Genomic DNA, 25092 nt, shown 5'->3' on the forward strand with positions numbered 1-25092 from the left:
GAGTTGAAAGAAAGATTTCTTGGACTCTCAAGGTCTGGCAGTAGTGCTCTTTTATTCAGAGAATAGTGTGGAATAGCATGGGGACAGGACCCATGGGCAGTCAGAGCTGCTGCATGGGGTCAGGACCCATGGGCAGTAAAGAGCTGCTGCAAACGTGGGTTGAGGGTAGGGCTAAATTTAAGGCATAGATAAGTGAATTATCTCTTTACAAGACAAAGGAAAGAATATGTAAAAATAGTTGTTAAAATGGTATCAGTGCAGGTGGGGTCTGGTTATTGAGTGGTCCTATAATTTTTAGATAAGACTCAAACCAGATTAAGTAAATGGCTGAATCCACCACCTTAAATATTATTTTTAGCTAAAGATAAAGGAGGATGTTGGGGATGGAGGAGGAGTCAATCATGGGAGATTACCACACAAGTACAGTAAACAAGATGCAGATTGAAGTCCTTGCCTTTGGCATTGATTAAGAGTTTCTAGAGATAAGGTCATCCCCCCTTCTTCCTGGTACAGAGAGGGAGACACCTTTACAGATGGAGATTTCCTTTACAATGTAAATGTCTCTTAACAAAGGGTAAGTAAATTCTACTCCTCAGAGTCTCCTTACCATCTGCAGTTTTTAAAAGTAACCAGTCTAAAATAATCCTCATCAAAAAGGAGAGGGTAACATAGAAAAAGGCAAGAAAAATAAGAGAGAGAAGGATTAAAACAGCAAGAAAGAGCAACTAAGAAAGAAAAGAAGGAGTGAGGGAAGGTGGATTGGAGGGAGGGAGGAAAGACAGAAAGAATTGGAGAGAGGGAAAGAAACACAAGGGAGGATGGGAGGAAGGAAGGAATGGAGGGAGGCAAGGAGGGAGGAAGGAAGAAAAGAGATAAAAGAAAAGAAAGAGCTGGATTGCTGCAGGAGATCATAGCAGCATTCTTTCTAGGCTTTAAGCCTAGGCTGATACCAGATTGTGCCTTGGAATCAAAGGCCGGAAGGGGATATTGTATCAAGCATGAAGGCAAGGGGCTTAGGAACGCCAGCCATTGCAGGAACGGAATGCCGTCTGCATACCTTGCTGATTGTTCTTAAAATACTCCCCAAGGGATTAACCTGGGATGGGCTGGTGTGCTTCAGGGGGATGAAGAATAGAATCTTTGGACTTTGGCTTGCATGTCCCTGCAGGAATGAGTTCTGGCTATTGTACTTGCTTGAAATTCTTTACCCACAAATAAATATGTGGCAGTCTGAGGGACCTCACTTCAGTCCTTGAGGCTGATGGTCTCCTGTCCCATTGAATAATGTAGATTGTGTTCTGTCTATTAATTCTGTCCATCCCTTTGTCTGGCTGCCTAGCTGGACTTGGCAGCACTGGATCAACAGATTCAAGCAGAAAACTGGATCTTAAAAATGAAAGGCCAGGGCACCCTATCTCACCCCTGAGACAAGACCTCCATACAGAGAGGCTTGTGTATGTGGTTGGGAGAGTGTCATCACCCTCAAGTCACACCAAACCTTAGGGTGACCCTGACCAGAGAAGGGGAACCACCATTAATTGCACATTTGCCATGTGCCAGACACTGTGCTAGGCATTTTATAAATCCTGTCATGTTTCATCTCAGTGTGGCATCTACAGACCTCAGGTCATAGCTGTGAGAACTGTGTGAGCACCTCCAAAAGGTGTCCCTTCCCCCATGGCTCATGTGTGTGGTGGTGTCTAGTCTTCCTAGAATCAAGTAATAAAATCATTTTTCAGTCAAGACCCTGAGGGTTGTCTTTGGGGAAAACAAAGAAGGAGAGAGTGGCAATTGGTGAAAAACAAAACACAGACTCAGTTCTTGGGGCCTCTGGGACCCCAAGCCAGGAGTCCAGGAGACACAGGGGGGTGAGGACCATTAGGGCTTCACCACAACTCAGAGACAGAAGGTGAAACTTCCTAGCAGATTCAAGTGAGCTGGAGAAGACAGCAAAGGATCTCTGAGGGTCTATGACTCTTCTTAAGAATACTGAGTAATAATAGCAACAATGGTAATAATAATAGCCATCACTTACCAAGTGCGTACCATGTATCAGGCACTGTGCCAAAAAAACACGTGTATATGTATATCCTGCTTAATGTCTACAGTCACCCTTTGATTCATGTACTATTATTTTTCCTCCTTGACAGAGGAGGAAACCAAGACTTGAAAAGATTACGTGATATTCCCCAAAGTCACATAGTGTCAGGTTCCCACACAGGCCTATCTCCCTACAATGCCCGTGCACCCCTTCAATCTGCTTTCCTGCTCTTCTGGCCCTTGACAAAACACTTCTCTTACAGCCGTCTTTTAAAACATCCACTAGAATGTGGAGATACTGTGATATACTCTTCCTGGAGTCCACTAAATATGCCAGAGTTTTGTTTGGCCTAGTAGAGAAATGCAATCTGCTAATCAAATAAAAATACTTTGTTTTTCACAATCTGGACTTATCAATGTTTAAGGGAGTATCATTTAACTGAGGGCTTCCAAGAATTTAAAATCTAGCAGATTGCTCATCCTGACACTTTCACTGCTATCTTTATCCTATAGCGAGACTGTTTTTAGTCATATGCCTTTACTCAGTGCCCAGTCCACACTCTCCTTACTTTCTCCAGGCTCAGGAATGATTGGTGTTGGGAACCCATAACTTTAGGGGAAGTCTATGACCTACCCAAAGAAAAGGATCTGGCTCTTCTCTGCTCCATCCCCTTCTCCAAATGGCTTGTAAAAGCAATCACGATATTCAGCCAGTATCTTTCAGACTGGCTGAAAGGTTTGCCTACTGTGACTACAGTTAAATAACCTTCTCTTGTCTTTTTCAGGATGAGGTAAAGATAGACCACCTCGTCCTTCGTGTCCTTGTCTGGTAAAAGCCTTTCTAGTCTATTAAAGTCCCAGGCTGGCTGCAATTATCCACACATAAAAGGAGGAACTTACCCTGGAGACGGGGAGTCACCTCAGCTGACATTCACTATTATTTCAACATCAGGTTCAAGTTGTGAAATGACAGAGGGGTGGTCATTATATCACATGATAGGGAGTTTGGACTTCATCTGGAGAGTAACGAACTCAGTCAACAATGCATTTCTAAGCGATTACCTTGGTAGCTGAGTGGCGAATGTATTACAGGAGAAATTGAGAAATACTTAAAAGAATTCCTTCTCCCCGGAACTTGATGACTTAGCAACTAAATTATGTAGATGGGGTTAAGGGAAAGGTGGCACTGAAGGATGATGTCTCAGGTTTTTTTTGATCAGGTAAACTGGGGTAGGTGGTTATAATATTTTCTGAGAGGAACAGATTTGGAGGGAGGAACATTGAATCCAGTTGTGGTCATGTTAATTTATCTATGTTATCTATGGAATATCGAGGTTAGCATGTATTTATTTATTTTATTGAAGTAATAGTTTACAACATTGTGAAATTTCAGTTATATATTATTATTTGTCTATCACCATGTAAGTGTTCCCCTTCGTGCTTTGTGCCTACCCCCCAGCCCCTTTCTCCCTGGTAACCACTGAACTGTTCTCTTTGTGTATTTGTTTATCTTCCACGTATGAGTGAAATCATATGATGTTTGTCTTTCTCTGTCTGGTTTATTTCACTTAACATAATACTCTTAAGGTCCATCCATGTTGTTGCGAATGGGATGATTTCATCTTCTTTTATGGCTGAGTAGTATTCCATTGTATATATGCACCACATGTTTGTTATCCAATCATCAGTCAATGGGAACTTGGGTTGCTTCCATGTCTTAGCTATAGTGAATAATGCTGCAGTGAACATAGGGTGCATAAGTCTCTTTGAATGGTTGATTTCATTTTCTTTGGATAAATACCCAATAGTGGGATAGCTGGGTCATATGGTATTTCTATTTTTACTTTTGGGGAAATCTCTGTAGTGTTTTCCATAGTGGCTGCACCAGTTTGCATTCCCATAAGCAGTGTGCATGGGTTCCCTTTTCTCTACAACCTCTCCAACATTTGTTATTTTTTGTCTTGGTGATTATAGACATTTTAACAGATGTAAGGTGATATCTTAGTGTAGTTTTGATTTGCATTTCCCCAATGATTAGTGATGTTGAACATCTTTTCATGTGCCTACTGGTCATCTGTATATCTTCTTTGGAGAAATGTCTATTCATATCCTCTGCCCATGTTTTGATCAGGTTGTTTGGTGTTTTTTTTGTTGATTTGTGTGAGTTCTTTATATATTATGGAGATTAAACCCTTGTCATATATAGAGTTGCAAATATTTTCTCCCAATTGATGGGTTGTCTTTTTGTGTTGATCCTGGTTTCCTTTGACTTGCAGAAGCTCTTTAGTCTGATGAGGTCCCGCTTGTTTATTTTTTCTTTTGCTTTCATTGTCCTAGAGGACATGGTATTAGAAAAGATCCTTTTAAGACCAATGTCAAAGAGTATACCACCTATATTTTCTTCTAGAAGTTTTATGGTTTTGGGTCTTACTTTCAGGTCATTGGTCCACTTTGAGTTTATTTTTGCGTATGGTGAAAGATAATGGTCTACTTTCATTCTTTTGCATGTGGCTATCCAGTTTTCCCAACACCATTTATTGAAGAGACTTTCTTTTTTCCATTGTATCTTCTTAGCACCTTTGTAGAAGATTAGTTGTGGTTTTATTTCTGGGCTTTCAATTCTGTTCCACTGAGCTGTGTGCCTGTTTCTTTACCAGTACCATGCTGTTTTGATTACTATAGCTTTGTAGTACATTTTGAAGTCAGGGTTTGTGAGGCCTCCAGCTTTGTTCTTTTTTCTCAGGATTTCTTTAGCTATTCAGGGTATTTGTTGCCCTATGTGAATTTTAGGAGTCTTTGTTCTAATTCCATGTCATTAGGATTCTCATTGGGATTACATCAAAGCTGTAGATTGCTTTGGGTAGTATGGACATTTTAACTATGTTTAGTCTTCTGATCCATGTGCATGGAATATCTTTCCATTTCTTTATGTCATCATTGATTTCTTTCAGTAATGTCTTATCATTTTCACTGTATAGGTCTTTCACCTCCTTGGTTAAATATTCCTAGATATTTTATTCTTTTTGTTGCGATTGTAAATGGAATTGTGTTCTGGAGTTCTCTTTCTGTTAGTTTTTTATTAGAATATAGAAAAGCAACTGATTTTTGTAAGTTGAATTTGTACCCTGCAACTTTACTGTAGTTGTTGATTATTTCTAATAGTTTTGCAATTGACTCTTTAAGGTTTTCTATATATAAAATCATGTCATCTGCAAACACTGAGAGTTTCTCTTCTTCATTTCCTATTTGGATTCCTTTTATTTGTTTTCCTTGCCTAATTGCTCTGGCCAAAACCTCCAGTACTATGTCAAATAAGAGTGGTGAAAGTGGGCACCTTTGTCTTGTACCTGTTCTCAGAGGGATGATGCTTAGTTTTTCCCCATTGAGTATGATGTTGGCTGAGGGTTTGTCACATATGGCCATATTATGTTGAGGTAATTTCCTTCTGTACCCATTTTTTTAAGAGTTATTATCATAAATGGATGTTGGATCTTGTCAAATGCTTTCTCTGTGTCTATTGAGATGATCATGTGGTTTTTATTCCTCCTTTTGTTAATGTGGTGCATCACATTGATTGATTTGTGGATGTGGAACCATCCTTGTGTCCCTGGTATAAAGCCCACTTGATCATGGTGTATGATCTTTTTGATGTATTGCTGTATTTGGGTTGCCAATATTTTGTTGAGGATTTTTGCATCTATGTTCATCAATGATATTGGCCTGTAGTTTTCCTTGTCAGGCTTTGGTATCAAGGTGGTGTTGGCCTTGTAGAATGTGTTGGGAAGTGTTCCGTTTTCCTCAATTTTTTGGAATAGTTTGAGAAGGATAGGTATTAACTCTTCTTTGAATGTTTGGTGGAATTCTCCAGGGAAGCCGTCTGGTCCTAGAGTTCTATTTTTTGGGAGGTTTTTGATTACTGTTTCAATCTCTTTACTTGTGATTGATCTATTCATATTCTCTATTTCTTCTTGATTCAGCTTTGTGAGGTTGTATGAATCTAAGAATTTATCCATTTCTTCTAGATAGTCCAATTTATTGGCATATAGTTTTTCATAGTATTCTCTTATAATCTTTTGTATTTCTGTGGTATCTGTTGCAGTTTCCTCTCTTTCATGTCTAATTTTATTTATTTGAGCTTTCTATCTTTTTTTCTTTGTGAGTCTGTCTAAGGCTTTGCCAATTTTGTTTATTTTCATAAAGAACCAGCTCTTTGTTTCATTGATCATTTCTACTATCTTTTTTGTTTCATTTTCATTTACTTCTGCTCTCATTTTTATTATTTCCCTCCTTATGCTGACTTTGGGCTTTGTTTGTTCTTCTTTTCCAATTCTCATAGGTGTGGTTGAGGTTGCTTACTTAGGATTTTTCTTATTTGTTAAGGTGAGTCTGTATTGCAATGAATTTCCCTCTTAGGACCGCTTTTGCTGCATCTTATATGAGTTAGTATGGTATGTTTTCATTTTCATTTGTCTCCAGATATTTTTTGATTTCTCCTTTAATTTCTTCAATGACACATTGGTTGTTCAGTAGCATGTTGTTTAGTCTCCACATCTTTGTCCCTTTCTCAGCTTTTTTCTTGTAGTTAATTTCTAGTTTTGTAGCATTGTGGTTGGAAAAGATGCTTGTTATTATTTCGATCTTCTTAAATTTACTGAGGTCTGCCTTGTTTCCCAGCATATGGTCTATCCTTGAGAATGTTCCATGTGCACTTGAGAAGAATGTGTAACTTGCTGTTTTTGGATGGAGTGTTCTATGTGTATCTATTAAGTCCATCTGGTCTAATTTTTCACTTAATTCCACTGTTTCCTTCTTGACTTTCTGTGTGGATGATATATCCATTGATGTGAGTGGAGTGTTGAGGTCCCCTACTATCATTTTGTTGTTGTTAATATCTCCTTTTAGGTTTGTTAATAGTTGCTTATGTACTTTGGTGCTCCTGCATTGCATGCATAGATATCTATAAGTGTTATGTCTTCTTGGTGGAGTGTCACTTTTATCATTACATATTACCCCTCTTTGTCTCTTTCTTTAACTGTTTTATCTTGAAGTCTACTTTGTTTGATGTAAGTATGGCAACATCTGCTTTCTTTTGTTTGCCATTAGCTTGTAGTATCATCTTCCATCCTTTCACTCTGAGCCTGTGTTTGCCATTGGAGCTGAGATGTGTTTCTTGGAGACAGCATATTGTTGGATCTTGTTTTTGATCCATCCCACAACTCTGTGTCTTTTTACTAGAGAATTCAATCCGTTTACATTTAGAGTGATTATTGATATATGAGGGCTTAATGCTGCCATTTTATCACTCATTTTCCAGTTCTCCTGCATTTCCTTTGTTTCTTGTCCTGTGTAATTCAAACCACCCATTCTATTAGGTAGTTTTCTGTGCTGATTTTCTTCTTATTTATTATTTGTATTTCTGTTTTACTTATTTGTTTAGTGCTTACCATAAGGTTTGTATGAATAGTCTCATAAATAAGATAGTCCATTTTCTGATAACCCCTTATTTCCTTAGACTAAGCTGATTCCATCCCTTCCCTCTTCCTCTCCTAAGTTGTTTTTGTCACATCTTATGCCATCTTGTATTGTGAGTTTGTGGTTAAAATGAAAAGGTTATATTTATTTGTGGTGTCTTTCTTACCTTTACCTTTAACGTTATACTTGAGTGTTTGCTAACCTGTTCTGATGGATAGCTACAATTTTCTCATTTTGTCTACCTGTTTATCTCCTGACTCAGGACTTTGTAACTCCTTTATTTTTTTTTTCAGGTATAAGGGCCTTCTTGGGGATTTATTGTGTGTGGGGGTCTTGTGGTGATGCACTTCCTTAGCTTTTCTTTATCTGGGGAAGTTTTTATTTCTCCATCATATCTGAAGGATATTTTGATAGATAGAGTATTTTTGGCTGTAAGATTTTGTCTTTCAGAATTTTGAATGTATCATTCCACTCTCTCCTAGCCTGTAAGATTTCTGCTGAGAAATGCACTGAAAGCCTGATAGGGGTTCCTTTGAAGTTCTTTTCTTCTGCCTTGCTGCCCTTAATATTTTTTCCTTGTCATTTACTTTTGCCGGCTTTACTTCTATATGCCTTGGAAAAGGTCTTTTTACATTGTTATAGTTAGGAGATCTATTGCCTTTTTTCACTTGTATTTCCAGCTCCTTCCCTAGGTTTTGGAAGTTCTCAGACATTATTTCTTTGAACAAGCTTTCTGCTCCATTCTCCTTCTCTTCTCCCTCTGTAATACCTATAATTCTTATGGTACATTTCCTAATTGAGCCGGATATTTCTCAGAGAATTTCTTCATTCTTTTTTAGTCTTAGTACTCTTTCCTCCTCCATCGGAAGCATTTCTATATTTCTGTCCTCAAGATTCCTGATTCACTCCTCCATAATATCAGCTCTATTATTCAGGGAATCAATGTTTTTCTTAATCTCATTTATTGTGTTTTTCATCTCCAATATTTCTGATTGTTTTTTTTTTTATAGTTTCAATCTCTTTTATGAAGTAGGTCCTGAATTCCTAGAACTTCTATCTGCATTTTCTTGTAACTTGTTGAGTTTTTTATGATAGCTATTTTGAATTCTCTGTGATTTAGATTACAGATTTATGTGCATTCAGAATTGATTTCTGGGTACTTGTCATTTTCCTTTGGGTCTGGAGATTTAATATTTTTTCATACTGCTAGACAGCATGGATTTGTGTTTCCTCATTGCGGTAGTATTTGATCACCACTTCCACCTGCCGCCATTGGGTGGGGGTTAAGAGATGTGTATTCTGAGCCCATCATAATCTGCAGCACAGCTCCTATGTGTTGAATGGGCACAAGAGGGTTGGGGGAGAGGCACTTTCTTTCTCTTGCATGATCTCAGGGGCTTCTCACTCTGACCTCACTATATGTTCTCTTGGAGTGTTAGCTTAATGAAGACATCTCCACAATAGCTAGTCACCTCTGTGTGGGGCTTTACCCTGGGCTGTGAGGGACCTTGGAGAGCACTGGTGTTCCCGTGGAGGGCCTCCCCTCTCCCTTTTCTCTCAGAGCTATATGCAATGCCTGGGTTACTGCCCTTTGGGGAGGAAGAGAAGAATTCTCTTACCTCTTTCCACTTCCTTGGAGGAGGCTCCAGCACCTACATTTCTGCCACATGGCTGCATGGGTCTCTCAGATGTCTTTTGTGTTGTGTGGATGTCCTCTGTTGGAATATGAATGTCCTTTTCATTGTATCTTAAAAGGGAGAGTTTACAGGGAGAGCTCAGTCAGCCATGATGCTGACATCACCCTCTCTGACCAAGGTTAGCATATATTTAGTAATCAGTTGGATATTTAAGTGTGAATTCAGGGGAGAGGTCAAGATTTTAAATATGGTTTAGTAAGTTATTGAGAGAGAGAGAGAGAGAGAGGTGAGAGAGAGAGATGGACAGAGTGCATATGGAATGAGAGGAATTGTTGGCTGAGGATGAGTCCTTGAAGTACAATAATATTTAAAAAGAAGAAAGAGGAAGAGAATTCCATGGACAATGTTGAGAAAGAAGACTCAGAAAAGGCAGGGTGTGATAACAGAAAGATGAAAGAGAGCAATTCAAGAATTGATTATCATTGACAAGAATGGCCAAGAATCCATTGTATTTGGCAGCAAGAACATTAGAGAACTTGTTTCCAAAAAAATTCAATAGAGTAATTAAGAATAGAAAACTGATGGCTGTGGATTATTAGTGAGGGATGGACAGCAATGGAAACAGCTAATGTAGTCTACTCTTTTTAATAAACATTAATTGGAAGGGGAAGGAATAGAAGAAAAGATATAGAATCAAGGAAACAATTTTTGAAGGAGGGAGGGACTTGAACAAGTGTGACAAACATTGCTTTTCTCCTATGGTCATGGACTGAATTGTGTCCCCCAAATTTCATATGTTGAAGCCCTAACTCCCAGGACCTCAGAATGTGACTATATTTGAAGATAGGGCATTTAAAGAGGTGATTAAGTTAAAATGAGGCCATTAGGGTGGGCCCTAATCCAATATCATGGTGTCCTGATAAGAAGAGGAGATTAGACACACAGAGAGACACTAGGGGTGTGTGCACAGAGGGTCAATCATATGAAGAGGCTGCAAGAGGATGGCCATATGCAAGTCAAGAGGAAACCAACACTGCCAGCACCTTGATCTTGGACTTCCAGCCTCCAGAACTTGGAGAAAATTAATTTCTGTTGGTTAAAACCCCCTGGTGTGTAGTATTTTGTTATAACAGCCTTAGCAGACAAATACACTTGACCAGTGGCCATTCTCCACCACCACCTCCACACCATCTTGTTCCTTGCTAAAAGAACCCTGATTTTGTTCAGAATCAGAGTGAGCTCACCACTAGGACGTGCATTACAGTTGGGTTAAGTCCTTTCCAGTTCTCTTGAATTAAGTCAGTTAGAAAGTTTCAGTTTGCTCCTTCTGTGTCTTCCACTCCTTTGTGGTGGAGTTTATTCGTGATTCAGCAAATATTCACTCTCTACTCATCCCTCTCCACCTGTACTCCAGGGAGGAATACAGTTCTCTGCTCCATGAGGTTGAGCTTGGTGGTGTAGCTTGCTTTGGTCAATGGAATACAAGCGAGCATGATGCAAGCAAAGGTTTTATATGTGCTTTCATGGTTTGCCTTGATTTTTGGTTCATCTGCCGTTCACCATGAGAAGAGCATGCCCTAGATAGCCACTGGTCTCAGAGTGAAAGACTTGTAGGGCAGACATACCCCAACCCACAGCCTGAAACTGAGCCTCCAAGACAGCCTGGTGACTTGTGAGAAATAAATGTGTGTTGCTGTAAGCCATTGAGATTTGAGGATTGTTTGTTAGGCAACATTATCATAGAAATAAACAATTGATAAAACCTTAATTCCTCTTTTTAACAAAAACAGAACACACTAGTCTCAAATATTTGTCAGGAACTATATCCAAATGGGATTTAATAACAATAACAATATGTGCTTTCTTTGTATTTCTTTTTAGTTCTGTTGTGGCAGATAGAATTAATTTCTTAACGATAGTAGTAGTACAGAGTTTCATTTGGATTGATATATTTTTTGGTTTTTATTTAATTTTTTGAGAGAATCAATGTAAAGGAAAATATTGAGTAAATAAGACTAGAGGCAATAGTGCCTATTTATAGCAAAAAAGAAAAAGAAAAAGAAAATGAAGGTGAGGCATGAATGACTGACGTTTGAGAAACATTCAAGTAAGAATGGAACAAAGTTACAGAGGAGAAGGGTAGGGATGGGACCAAAATGAAAACTCAAAAGGAAGTGCAAGTAGTGTCATCTTACTTAAAAGGAAGTAGCCAAGGATGAATGGGGAGTGTAGCTAACTTCTAGAGCTAAAGGCTGCGAGGTTGAGTTCTGATTCTGTTAGTGGGGTGCCCTGCCCACTCTGAACCTCAGTCTCCTCATCTGAAAATTGGGAGGGATCCAACATCACCACAAGGATGCAGTAGAGATTCATGGAGTTCATGTGTGAGGAAGCACCTCATAGGATTCAGGTAAACCACCAGGCAGGGATTGATGTTTGAGAGGTACATGTGTGAAGGGCAGAGGTGGAGCCCAGAGAATGAATGCTGCCTCAGCAAGCAAAGGTGCAGTCAGGCTGGGCACAGCAACCCAGCTGTGTGAGCTCTGATCAGAAGTAACCTCTTATTTAATTTTTGTTACCCTTAAGTAAAACTTCAGCCCAGCTAGAAAGCCAGTCTGCCCACAGAAGGAGAGATAGGGGGAGGAGTGTGCAAAGAAAGGGCATTTGCTTGGAAGAGCAGGATATTTATGGAAACTAAGATCCAGCTTTTTGATGGAGTCATGACTTTTTTTGGTCCTTCCAAGGTCCGAGTGCTCTAAAAAGAAGAGGATGCTGGGATAAGACAAACAGAGACCCCTGGGGCTTTGAGCTGGATAGAGTCCATCCTGCAACTGGTTTGGCAGGTCCCGATATCCCAGCAAGCTGCACAGAAGATGAGAGAACGTGATATCTGAAACCTGTCATGCAGAAAGGGCGCTACAGAGGTGACAGCACCATCCTGAAAGAAGCTGTGATGTTTTATCATTTTAATTTTATTATTTAATGTTCAGGTAATACCTGAAAGATGTTCTGAAAGCTATTAAAGGGTATCCAATGAAAACCACCCCCTACTTCCATCACAGTTCTCCTCCCTAGAAGTAAATGATGTCAATTTTTTGTGAATCCTTCCAGCGACAACTGGGGGAAAATTTGGAGGGAGACAGACGGTAGAGAGCTTAGCTGGTTTTCTCCCTCTTTACTCAGATTATCCTGTGATTTGCACTCCATTGGAGTCCCCTCTGGCCTCCCCCTACAAGAGAGAACTCACTGTCTCTCAGATCCTTTCATCTCCCCAGCAGTGTGGGCGGAACAGGAAAAGCCTCAGGAACCTCCATCACTGTGGTCTTGACTTGTGCATGTGGGTCAGGATTTCAGTCAACATTACCCTAGAAGCTGGATGCTGTGCTGGTGTTCAGGGTCTGGTCCTCCTGCCTAGGCATGGTCACTTGGGAGGGCAAAGGCCCAGGGGCATTCGCTTCCCAAGGAGCCTAGGATGGGTTCAGAAGAGCCTGGACAGCAAGCTGGTTCTACGTGGCTCCAGGATCAATCTAGGAACAGTGAGGGTACAAGGCATGAAGGCAGATAGCCTTAGGAGGTAGTGAGTTCCCTGTCACTATAGGGCTTCTTGTTTGCATTGGCCTAGCTGATTTCCAAGTTCTCCATTTCCTTCTGGGGATGGCACCAGCAAGACTGAGCTTCTTGGGCAGAGCCAGGCCTGGAAAGTGTGGCACAGTTGTCAGGGCATGGATGTGGCCTGGTTCTTACCGCCACCATCCCCCAAGATTCCTGGGCACACCAAACCAAGAAGGATGCAAAGGGAAAACAGGCAGAGCTCTGTTGCATGTGGGTAACAGCTGGTCTCTCCACCAGGTGACTCCCAAAGCCTTGCACTCGTTTACTCAACTAACAGCTAGTAAGTGATTATTAGTGCTGGTGTTGTCCTCCCCAGGGAGGATGCAGCTTTAAAAGGAAAGTTCCCTCCCTCGTGGAATTCACATTCTAGTTGTTGTGGGAGGGGGAAGGGAGAAACAGACAAAATTTAAGACAAATAAGCAAAATGTGGATTAGGATGAGTAGTGGTAATTGGTATGGAGAAAATTAAGCAGGTAAGAATCAAAGAGAGTGATTGCATTTTTTTTTTCCATTTTTATGGATAGAAAATACCTGGAGTGAAATAAATAGAACTGTATACTTTTGGCAGATTTTTTGTCTCTGACAGACTTACAACAAAATTCCACAGCCACTCCTCCCTCCTTAAACACTGTTGAGTGGGCCACTGGGATGCCATGTCAGGTCATTGAGAGGCACAGAAAGGGCTCGTTCCTTGTCTGCCCACAGTGACAAAGGGGTGTCACTGTTAGACTTACTCTCTAGTTTCCTTTCTTTTTGCCGAAACGCACCGGTGATGATCCAGAAGGTACCTGACATTCACAATTAATATTCACATTGGAAGTTTTCTCCTTTTTTTTGATCTGCCCACAGTTTTTCTCATTGAGGCTGTTGCTCAGAGTTGCGCAGACCATCCCCAGCAGAAGTGCATCTTCCCAGGGGCACCTTTTAAAAATTCTCACCAGGGAACCATAAGGATTAGCAAGGACTTTGCTTTTCAAGTGGGAATTTGTCTTTCTGCTGAGGTTGAAATTTGACTTGGCTGCCAGGCTGGTGCTGGAGTTTCAGCAGAAACATGTGGCCTCCCATCCCAGTCTAAGGTGGGAGGTTGAAGGAGATAATTCAGAGTGAAAGCCAAGTGACTTTCATTGAGAAGCTTTCCACAAATATTATCTCACTTGATGCTTCAGCATAAGTTTGCAAGAAGCAGGCATTATTATTAAGTTCATTTTTTGCTAGGAAATTGAGGATTGGAGATATTAAATTAAAAAGTTATCCATTCAACTATTTAGTAAGTGTTGGAGCAGGGATTCCAATCCAGGTCTGTCTCACTTCAAAGCCCCTGATCTAAGAAGAACTGGAGCTGGAGACAAAAAAGCCAAGTCTGAAGTGCTGAAGAAAGAAAGCCACCACTACTTTTGCTCCAATGACGAGTAGAGTTCAAAGTTCAAGAAGCCAGGGAAAGCATTATGGAGTCATCAGATGAATGAAATGACCTTACCAGCGCGGGTAAGACTCCTGCTCCTAGGGCCAAGCTTGTCTGCTGTCTGACCTACCATCTGCAACCCCCCTACCACTACCACTACTACCATTGCCTTAGTCCAGCTGGCAATTGCCTGTTGCCAGGACAGCTATCTGTTTCCTACCTGCTCTCCTTTCCCATTCTGTCACCTCCATAGAGTATTCCCCACACAGCAGCCTGGCTGATCTTCTCAAAATGTACATCAACTGACACTATTCCCTTGCTTCAACCTGCCAGTGGCTTCCCACTCTCAGTATAAATTCTGAACTCTTCATCATGGCCTTCAAAGTCCTACATGATTTGGCCTCTACCTGCCTCTCTGACTTCATGTGCTACATCTTTCTCCCTTGTGCTTGACACTTAGATCGCTAACCTTCCTTCTGATCATCAAATGGATCTGGCTCTTTCCTGTCTCAGGGTGCCAGGTGCTCCACTTCTTGGCATGCTCCTCCCCCAACTTCTTCACCTGGCTGCTGCTTCTTGTCATTTAGGTCCGGGCTCAAATGTCCCTGTCACAAACAGTTCTTCCCTGATAGCCCTACAGTAGCAGCAGCCCTCGCCCCATCACTCCCCATTACATCACCCCTTTCATTTTCTTCATAGCACTTCTCGCCAACTAAAAGTATCTTGTCTATTTGTCTACTCACTTATTCTCTGTCTTTCTCTGGCCGGGAGGTAGGAAACACCTAGAGTTACAAGTTTTATGAATAAATGGATGTGAACAAGAGATTCTAATGTGGTCGATATAGTGATCTCAGTAACCTTCTGAGTTAGATAGGAGTTATGCCAGTGTCACCAGTGAGGATAAGCTTGCAGCTCATCCTTTGTCTCCAAAGCCCAGTTCCTTTTAATCACATGGTATTACTGCCTCCCTGAGTACTCTTCTAGAAAAACCGAAGACATCAACTTGGCAGCCATTAGCAACAAAGCCCACCTTACTAAATGTAATATTAGTAACAATCCCTTATAAAGTATGCTAACCTTCTCCTGTGGCATGGAGAGTATCTTTATGAAAGCTCATCAGTTCATGTAGAGATTTGAAGGACAGAGACCAGGGCTTATTCAAGCCTGCAACCCCAAGGGCCTGCCCTCATTCATGTCAGATCCGACAACCTTAGTACATATCTGCTGGAAGAATGGATGGATTTTGTAAGCACTTGATGATTTACAAAGTACTTCTACATCCTTCATCTTATTTAATTTTCCAAAAAGCCCTAGAACATAAAGGAAAGCTGATATCATTAACTGCATTTAAAAGATGATGATAATGCAGGTCATACTCAAATTGCTGTCGTTTTCTTTCTTTAAGAATTATAATGGACTCATATTCCCTGTTGAAACAGAACCCAGCTGAATTCCACACACCGCTGTTGCCCAGCCACACACATCTACTTAAAAGCCAAGACAGACACTTTGTTATCTTTCATGTCTTACAAAATACATCAAATTCTGAAAAACTCTACGCTAATTAGATTAAAAAAGATGAAGCTAAACCATTCAACCTGGGATAATTGTTACATTCTGATTCTTTCCCTTTCTCACTTCCTTTTGGTCTCCATTGTCTATAGCATGGAGTATTCATCATCTTCCTCCATGAAGAGAATCCGCTTCCTACAGAATAGAACTATCAGGGCAGTGGGATCCTTGCTCTCTGAGTTAACCCTCCTGTTGGGTTTTACAGGACACAGCTTTTCCTGAATGGCCTCCTCCACTAGTTTCTCCTCTTGCACTCTGTGGGCTCTCCTCAAAAATGGAGGTCTGGTGATGCCAGTCCCTTACACCAGGACCCCTGGACTTCCCCGTAAAATACTGCACACATTGCTTAATCTGGTTCTCAGCACCCAAAATCTGTGTCCTACTCAGCTATGCTGCCTTGTCTCCCAAATTTCCTCTCCATGTGCCCTGCGTTCTACCAGACCAGAATAGTCAATGATTTCCTAAACAATTTCTCTGAATTTCCTCCCACCATCTCTGCTACCAAGGATGAAGGCTCCACTTCTAAACACCCTCCCCATCCTTCAAGGGTTTTCCCTCAAAACCTCCCCTAGATCCCTTCAGCAATTCATTCAGCAAAATATATAGTAAGAATCTCCTTTATGCCAAACAAACCCTATCCTCAAGGAGCTTAATATCTACTGAGCAAAAGAGACCCAGCTAAGAGAAACTCAACACAATGAGGGTGCTGGAATGGTGTCATTGCCAAGCAGTGGGCCAGCCATTGGAGGGAATGCAACGAGAGTCCATGCCAATGCTCACTGAGACTGCCATCTAGGCAGAAAGAGAGGAGGGAGAAAACACAGCATCAGATTGAAACAATCAGAAGTCCTGTGGCACTCAGTTCTTCATTCATTCATTCATTCAACAGACATTTACCAAGCCTAAATACGTGCACAGCACTGTACCAGGAATGCAGAAATGATGTTATATGGTTCCTGCTCTTAGGAGTTTACAGTCTAGTAGGAGCAACAGAGATATATACACAGGGCTTTACCACAGGTGAGAAGCACTATACCAAGTGCCGGGGACCAGAGGAGGGTGGTTGGTTCCGCCCAGCAGAGTCCAGGAAAGCTCCAGAAAAGGATGATATTTGTCAGGGCTCTAAAGGGAGTATAAGTTTACCAGAGAACAAGAAAAGAAGGGAGGGGACGGGAGAGAGGAAGAACATTACATCAATCAGTCCAGTCAGGAGAAAATCACCTCAGTTATTTTAACATAGAGACTTTAACATAAAAAAGCTGTTTAGTTACAAAATCACTCACTAAGTGACTGAGAGATTAAAAGGCACTCTAAGGCATCATGAAGGTAGCAGTTGCAAGAAGCAGCTACCATTCCTACAGCTGAAGAAACAAGGGGAAAACTTAGAAACTCAGAGGAGGAAGCCCATTGGTGGGTGGTGGTATGAAACTCCGATCTACAAGGAGGGGCACTACTCAGCTGGGCTGATGTCTCTGAGCTCAGAGGAGGGGCTCCGTGGGCTGACCCAGACTTCTGAGGATGGGCACAGGCCAGCTGGTGCTAGTGTCTCCTAATTCAGGCATGACTTGCCGCTGGGTCTGCAAGTGCTGGGAGAAGTGCAGCCTGGATTCAGCTGCAGCTGCGGGAAGGAATTACAGCTGCCGAAGGAAAGAAGTGTCTGTACCTAGACTCTAGGTCAGTGGTACCAAAACAGGGGTGATTTTACCCTCCAGGGGACATTTGGTAATGTCTGGGGACATTCTTAATTGTCACAACTGGGGAGTTGCTGCTGGAATTTAGTAGATGGAGGACAGGGATGCTGCTAAACATCCTACAATACACAGGACAGCACCCCTTCAACAAAGAATTACCAAGTCCAAAATGTCAACAGTGCCAAAGTTGAGAAGCCTGTTCTAGGTTAACACTGATGTGGGCTCCTGCCTTCCTTCCTCCTCACTCCAGGGCAAGCTTCTCTGGCTCAGTCCCATATTTACTTGAGCAGCTGGGTTGTCAGCAAAGGCTGTACATGCTCTTGCAGGCAAGACCTGGGTGTCGCAGTATTTGGAATTTTCATTAACGCACTGTGTTAGCAGTAAAATTCCAGTTCACGGAGCCTAGAAGTTGAAAAAAACTTACTCTGTTTTTAAAGGAACTTGGATTTCAGGTCAGTTTGGACAGGAAACTCCAATAGAAAAAGCATTCAGCCAAGGTGTAGCTGTGTGTATGTGTGCATGTATGTACATATAATGTACATACAATTCTAGTATATTAATGTACATATATATTATATATGCCATGGATAATATATTATATATATATACTGAGGCTCTGTTCATTCTTTTTCGATATTCTTCTCTCAGTTCTTCAGACTGGATAATTTCTTTTTCTAAAAGATTGTCACCTGAGCTAACAACTGTTGCCAATCTTTTTTTTTCTCCTGCTTTTTCTCCCCAAATCACCCCTGTACATAGTTGTATATATTTTAGTTGTGGGTCCTTCTAATTGTGGCACGTGGGGCGCCACCTCAGCGTGGCCTGATGAGTGGTGCCATGTCCGTGCCCAGGATCCGAACCAGCAAAACCGTGGGTGGCTGCAGCGGAGCATGGGAACTTAACCACTCAGCCACGGGGCCGGCCCCTGGATAATTTCTTTTGATCTACCTTTAGTTCACTGACTTTCTTCGGTGATCTCCAATCTACTTTAAAGGCCATTCGGTGAATTTTTAATTTAAGGTAATGTATTTTTCAGTTAGAGATTCTCAATTTAAAAAAATAATCTCTCTCCTAAATTTTTAAATTTGTTCATCATGAGTATATTTTACTTTAATTCTTGAGCATAGTCACTAAAGCTATAGCATAGTTATGAAAATCCATGTCTACTAATTCTAATATCTGGGTCATCAGTTTTCTCTATTGATGTCCTTTTTCTCTTGAGAATGGGTCATATTTTTCTGTTTCTTTGTATGTCTAGTAAAATTTTGGATTTTATGCTGAACATCGTCTATCATATGTTGTAGAGATTCTGGATTTTGTTATATTTTTCTGAAGTGTGGTTATTTTATTTGTTTGTTTTAGCAGGCAGTTAACTTAGCCATACTCCAAACTCCCTGCAGGGTCCAGCAACTGAAAACTCTGTTCAGTTCTTTTAACCTGAGACTGAAAGGATTCTGTGTAGTTCAGGGATCCCTGAGAAATTTGGGCAAAATGTATAGACAGAATTGGGGGATCTCCTTCCCTGGTTCTCTCCTTCTTGAATTTTCCCCATAAAAATGGGAAACTTGCCCAGGGCCATTCATTTCCTCCAATCTCCTCCCTCCGTTTTCTGCCTGCTTTTGGTTGCTCTTTAGTACATTCTGGTATTGTTTTTCATATTTTGTCCCAGGTTTATATTTAGTATCTTTCAGAAAGTTAGTCTTATGGGAGATACTACTCCATATTGCAAATTCTGCAATTATGTTCCTAGTTGAGAATAATTCGATTAATCTCTGCCTCCCACCCAAACTCATTGTGTGTACATTTTAATTCAATTAGAAACATTAACCCCCCCAAAATGCTATTTTATGATAATATGCATTAGGAGTTCCCAGGACAGTGTGGGAGAGCGTTGTGGATTGTAATCAGTATACAAGCTTAAAGCTCAGCTTTGTTCTGTCTCAGGGTGTTTTCACTTGGAATCAAGAACAGGTTAATTCTGAAACTCAAAACAAAGCAAAGAACTGTGTGTTCTTTCAGTTAGAAATTATCGCCGGGATCAACCTACACTGGTGAATGAACTTGGTGACTAAGAGTCAAAGATCAGAGCCAAGTGGATCTAGATTCAAATAGTATTTCTGCTATTTCCTGGCTCTGTGCCGTTGGGCAAGTAGCTTAAATTCTCTGAGGATCAGTATTCTCATTAGTAAAATGGTGGTGATAATAGTACTTTCCACATATTGTTTTATCCTTTTGTCTACTTAATTGATCTTTTATGTGTTGTCTTTTGCCTCTCTGTCATGGGAACGTAAACTCCTTGAGAGCAGTAACCTTGTCTGACATGAACAAAGTTATATTTACACATAGAGGGTGCTCATTAAATATCTATTGAATGAATGAATGTACTACAGGTTTGTTATAAGATTAAGAAGGATACGGGGCTGGCCCCGTGGCCGAGTGGTTAAGTTCCCGTGCTCTGCTTCGATGGCCCAGGGTTTCGCCAGTTTGGATCCTAGGTGCAGACATGGCACTACTCGTCAAGCCACGCTGAGGTGGCATCCCACATGCCGCAACTAGGAGGACCCACAACTAAAAATACACAGCTATGTGCTGGGGGGATTTGGGGAGAAAAAAGCAGAAAAAAAGAAAAGAAGATTGGCAACAGTTGTTAGCTCAGGTGCCAATCTTTAAAAAAAAAAAAAAAGATTAAGGAGGATAATGGGTGTAAAATACTCAAATTGACAGGATACTTGGCTATACAGTGTCACTCAGAGAACTAGGCTGAGAGAATCTTTGCCAGATTTTGATGTTACTATCTCCATATGGTTTCCAGGACTACTGAGTCAGGGGAAAAGAGAGAACTCATACCTGTCCTTAAGTGCCTGAGACCAGAAGTGACTTGTGTCACTTCCACCTGGAGTTCATTGTCCAGAACTGGAATTCAATAGCCTCATCCTAACTACAAGAAAGACTTGGAAATGAAAGAGAAGTGTGCATGGAATCTTCAGAGAGTTCTACTGGAGATGAGAAAACTGAGGTGCAATGGGATAAGAAACCTGCTCAATGTCACAGAACTGGTAACTGACAAAAGCTAGACTGAAACCCAGGCTGCCTGGCCTCAGAGCCTATCTTCTTGACCACAACACTGGTGTCACAGTTTACATGAGAGATCTACTGAGATCCATGTGGAAGATCTACTGAGATCCAGAGAGTGTCTCATGGACTCTTCCTCCTGTTCCCATTGTCTTCTCAAAGTGACTGCCTCTTCTGTTCGAGTAAAAGTGTTTTTTGTACTTTGATAGTTTGGATGTTTAATCTTTAACTTACTGAGGCCAGTCAACTAGTCCTCACTCCACTCCATAAAATAAAAGCCTGGCCTGAGCTGAAAGTTCATCATGAGTGAATTGGCCAGGAAAAGCAAAACCCGCTTCTCAGAAGCCAGGCATGCCCCTCAGTCCTGGCGGGGATGTTCTGGGTGTCTCCAGCAATCTCCAGTGGTGACTTGGAGCAAAGGCATTTTTCTCCCTGGTTCCACGGAGGTTAGGAGGGAAAAGGTGCTAGGAAAGTTGGACCAGGATACTGGAGATTCCCCATCACCCAACAACACCCCCATAATGGCTCTAGTAGAAAACTATCAGTACAAGCCACCATCTATGACAATCTGGGCTTTTCCAATGCAACATCATCAACCCAGCATACACATGCCTGGGCCAGGCACTCTACAGACTTTTTACATCACGCAATCCTTCCAAAGATTCCATGGGACAAATCTTATTAAGAACCCCCAACTCCTCCATTTTTCAGATGAGAAGACCAAGGTTAGAAGAGGTAAGTGACTTGCGCATGGTCATCTTGTAAGTGGCTGGGCCAAGATTTAAACTCAAGAATTTGGGATTCCAAAGACCTTGTGTTTTACTAGTACACTGAACTGTTTCTCTTAGAATCCCAAATTAATAGAAACAGCCAACATTGGTTATGCCAAGCGCTATGCTATATGCTTTTCATGAATTATTTTATCTAAGCCTAACAATGACAGCAACAACAAAATAACCAAGGAGATTGGCATTACTATTATCATTCCCCTATTGCAAATAAGGAAACTGAAGCATAGAGAAAGAAGGTCAATGAAGGTCAAAGAGATGGTAAGTAGCAGACTTGAGGCTGAAACCCAAATCTTTCTCCCTCCAGAGCACAGGCTTTAACTACTAAGCCACACTGCCACTTGGCTGTCATTTAAATGAAAACATTGGAGGTACAGAGCTGGGAAAGGGGAGCAGGTTAGCCACAGAGAACTAGTGAAAGTGCTCCTTTTTGACTTTATTTGTTGATTCACCCTGAAAGTCATCCTCCAAGAATTGGAAGTGACTTCATATAGTTGAAGTTTATAGTTACTTATAGTTGAAGTTAAGTTTATAGGTTTTCTAACCAACTGTCTTTCCATGGAGGCCTGTGATTGCTTTCTGTCTTTTCCTAACTGAGCATCTCCTCCCACTTTGGGATCATCCAACTGCTTCCAAGTTCTCAACCCCAGCTGGGGCCAGGAGGCAAGTTCCACTGTGTGCACATTCCTGGGAACTTCTGATCAGAGAGAGCTGAACATGCAAAATCCCCTGTTCTATACGAATCCAAGACCTAGCCCGACTGTTTCCTAGACAGTACCACGTAAGACTGAGGTGAGTGACAACTTCTGTGAGTTGTGTATGGGTGTGTGTGTGTTTGTGTGTATATCTGCCACAGGGCAGTAAAGTATATACAGAGCCCTGAACTTAAAATATGAAGACCTTCTTTCAGATTCTGGCAATGCTGCTTATAGGTTGGCTGACCTTGGGCAAGTCTCTCAACTTCTCTGACACTTCATTTCTGTAATTGCAAAATGAGGATGGTGATAGTGAATGAGAGGAAAAATTGGGAATATACATGTGATATGCCCAGGATAGTGGCTGGCACATAAAAGGTGATTGGTTTCATGTTAGGCAACTTTGAATATGGTGGGCTGTGGGAGGAGGGTGCAAAGGGGAGAAAAAGAGACCCAGAAGGTGAACATTTGAAAGTAAACTCCATTATGTTGACGTTGGTTCACGTTATATAAAGTGAATGCTTTCATTCAAAAAAATTTGGGGGTGGGGAGGGCCGGCTTGGTGGCACAGCGATTAAGTTCACATGTTCCGTTTCGGCGGTCCAGGGTTTGCCAGCCCGGATCCTGGGATGCGGACATATGCACTGCTTGTCAAGCCATGCTGGGGCGGGCCTCCCACATATAAAGTGGAGGAGGATGGGCACGGATGTTAGCTCAGGGCCAGTCTTCCTCAGCAAAAAGAGGAGGATTGGCAGCAGATGTTAGCTCAGGACTAATCTTCCTCAAAAAAAAATTTTTTTTTTTTTATTATCTAACTGTGGGATTTTGGATCCAGAATTGTCTGGGAGTTAGAGAGCACCTCAACATTTATTGAGCCCTTACTGTGAATTAGACCCAGGGTTGGCAAAGTGATTTCTGTAGATTATCTCACTAATCCTTTGTGGAAAGTGGGGTAGTAGGTATCATTACTGTGCTCTCAAGTTCAGAGACATAGACAGTGGCCAAGATCACCTAGCTGCTAGGCAATGGAGCCTAACCTGGCTCTGTAACTCTTGGATCCTCTGTAGCACACAAGTATGTTGTGTCATAAAACAAACAGCTTTTTTAGTGCAAATTCTTGTGAAATCCAAGCTCTGTTGCAGGAACCCTTCAAGGCACTGTCCACCTAGGCACATAGTGGCGAGCCTGGCCACCTCTCAAAGCCACATTGCCAAAATGATTACAAAATACACTCTAAAGCACATGAAAAGATTGTACTTTAAAACTATTTCATAGGATGTCCTTAGACTATGAACTCCAAAAGGGTAGAAACTCTTGCAGTCTAATTAATCTCTGGTTATCTAAAACCACACATGGCACATCCTCGATAAATAGCTGATGAATGAAAAATATATTTTTCTGTAATTCTCACATTCTGTAGGCACACTGCTTTTCTCTCTCCAACTCTCATCTTCTAGTTTTCTGAATAACAGCCAAAAGGGAAGAATGTAACATTTAGTTGAGTACCTATCATGTGTCAGGTATTGTGAGGAATAGATGTAGTTACAGATATAGTTATAAAGTTATAAATATCAATATAGTATATATAGTGGTAGATATACAGATATTGATATAGTCATAAATATATAAATGCAGATATCTCTGTAGATCTAGTTGTAGATATAGATAGTAACAGATATTGATATAGCCATAGGTATCGGCATATTTGTAGATATAGATACAGAAACAGATATAGTTCTAAAGACAGATATACATAGAGATAGACATATAGATATAGATATCTCTGGCCTTTCGTCCTCTTAACACACTGTGAGATTAGGTTCTTACTTATTGATGCAGTAGCTGGACCCTGCAGTATCTGTGTTCAGGAATTTATTCCCATTCCTTCTCTTCAAACTCTAATTTCAAAGGTTAGACAGCCATTTCTTTTTGTGAGGCCTGATTGTTCAATGAGAGTTTCCCCAGAGAGAGTGCTAACAAACAATAGCTCCCATTTATGGAGTACTTACTTTTGCTGAGTCTGTGCTACACGCTTTATACAGGATGTCTTTCATTCATCACCACAACTCTAGGAAATAGGTGCTGCCAATATTTTCATATTTTAGAGAGAGGTTAATAAAATTGCCCAAAGTTACATGAGTGGTGAGTGAAGAGGTTGGAATTTGAACCTGTGCTGTGTAACTCCTATGGACATGCTCTCAGCTACCACAGTTCTCAGCTGGGCACTGTGTTTGGCCCTTTCATGTGATTAAGATTAAATTAGAATTGCAAACACATTTGTAAGATGATGCTGAAGTCATTTCTCTTTTATTTGATTAAACCAATATGATCTCAATAAAATAAATTTTTAAAAAAGAGGGATGCATTAGTTTGCTAGAGCTGCAGTAACAAAACACTGCAGACTGGGAGGCTTAACCAAGAGGAATTTGTTTTCTCACAGTTCTATAGGTGAGAAGTCTGAGATGAAGATGTTGGCAGGGCTGGTTTCTTCTGAGGCCCTGCTTCTTGGCTTATGGATAGTTGTCTTCATGTTCACATGGCATTCTCCCTCTCCCTCTGTCCTGATCTTTTCTTATAAGGACCCCTGTTATAGTGGATTAAGATCCATCTAATGATCTTATTTTAACTTAATTACCTCTTTGAAGATCCTATCTCCACATGCAGTCAGATTCTGAGGTACTGAGGCGTTACGACTTCAACATATGAATTTTGAGGGGACATAATTCAGCCCATAATAAAGGCTTAATTAGTTTCCTCACTATTTCTCTCCCTCTTCTTTTGGTCTTTAGCCACTTATTAAGGGGTTGTTTGCATTGTCTTTGGGGATTTTAAGGAAGACCCTGAGGTCATTTATACACCTATGTATAAAAATGGCAACTGAGTCTGGCATTCTTGCTCTAAATCAGCTCCAGCCTGTGAAGGGAGGTATGCATTGGAAAAAAATATCAGAGAAGGTGGGCTTCTAGAAACCAGCTCTGCTACTAAACTTGCCTTGCAACCTTGGGGAAATCCCTGTCTCTCTTGGGATGTTGGCTTAGATCAGGGATTTTAAGCTCAAATGTCCATAGGAGCTAGACAGGAGCAGTAAGTGGAGAAGTAGATAGGTGTGACAAA

General features: G+C 41.1%; 3 protein-coding genes across 10 annotated transcripts in view; 2 read left to right on the forward strand and 1 right to left on the reverse strand.

Annotated features, from left to right (window-relative positions):
- Positions 1-25092, forward strand: part of REXO5 (RNA exonuclease 5) — a 692166-nt gene that overhangs the window by 63798 nt on the left and 603276 nt on the right. The gene's annotated exons all lie outside the window — the stretch shown is intronic.
- The window catches only part of LOC100147307 (protein disulfide-isomerase-like protein of the testis), a 305575-nt gene that overhangs the window by 45811 nt on the left and 234672 nt on the right, over positions 1-25092 (reverse strand). The window lies entirely within an intron of this gene.
- The window catches only part of LOC106780831 (acyl-coenzyme A synthetase ACSM1, mitochondrial), a 54306-nt gene continuing 41323 nt past the window's right edge, over positions 12110-25092 (forward strand). Inside the window, exons 1-4 of one of the 7 annotated variants that reach the window (XM_070232146.1) lie at positions 12110-12136; positions 14074-14243; positions 20236-21230; positions 21921-22075. The gene's annotated coding sequence lies outside the window, so the exon portion shown is untranslated. Of the gene's footprint in view, positions 12137-14073; positions 14244-20235; positions 21231-21847; positions 22076-25092 lie in introns of those variants that run through there. The other 6 variants (XM_070232141.1, XM_070232142.1, XM_070232147.1 and 3 more) reach the window with 6 other exon arrangements.

Source organism: Equus caballus, chromosome 13 (assembly GCF_041296265.1).
Source record: "Equus caballus isolate H_3958 breed thoroughbred chromosome 13, TB-T2T, whole genome shotgun sequence".
Lineage (NCBI taxonomy): Eukaryota > Metazoa > Chordata > Mammalia > Perissodactyla > Equidae > Equus > Equus caballus.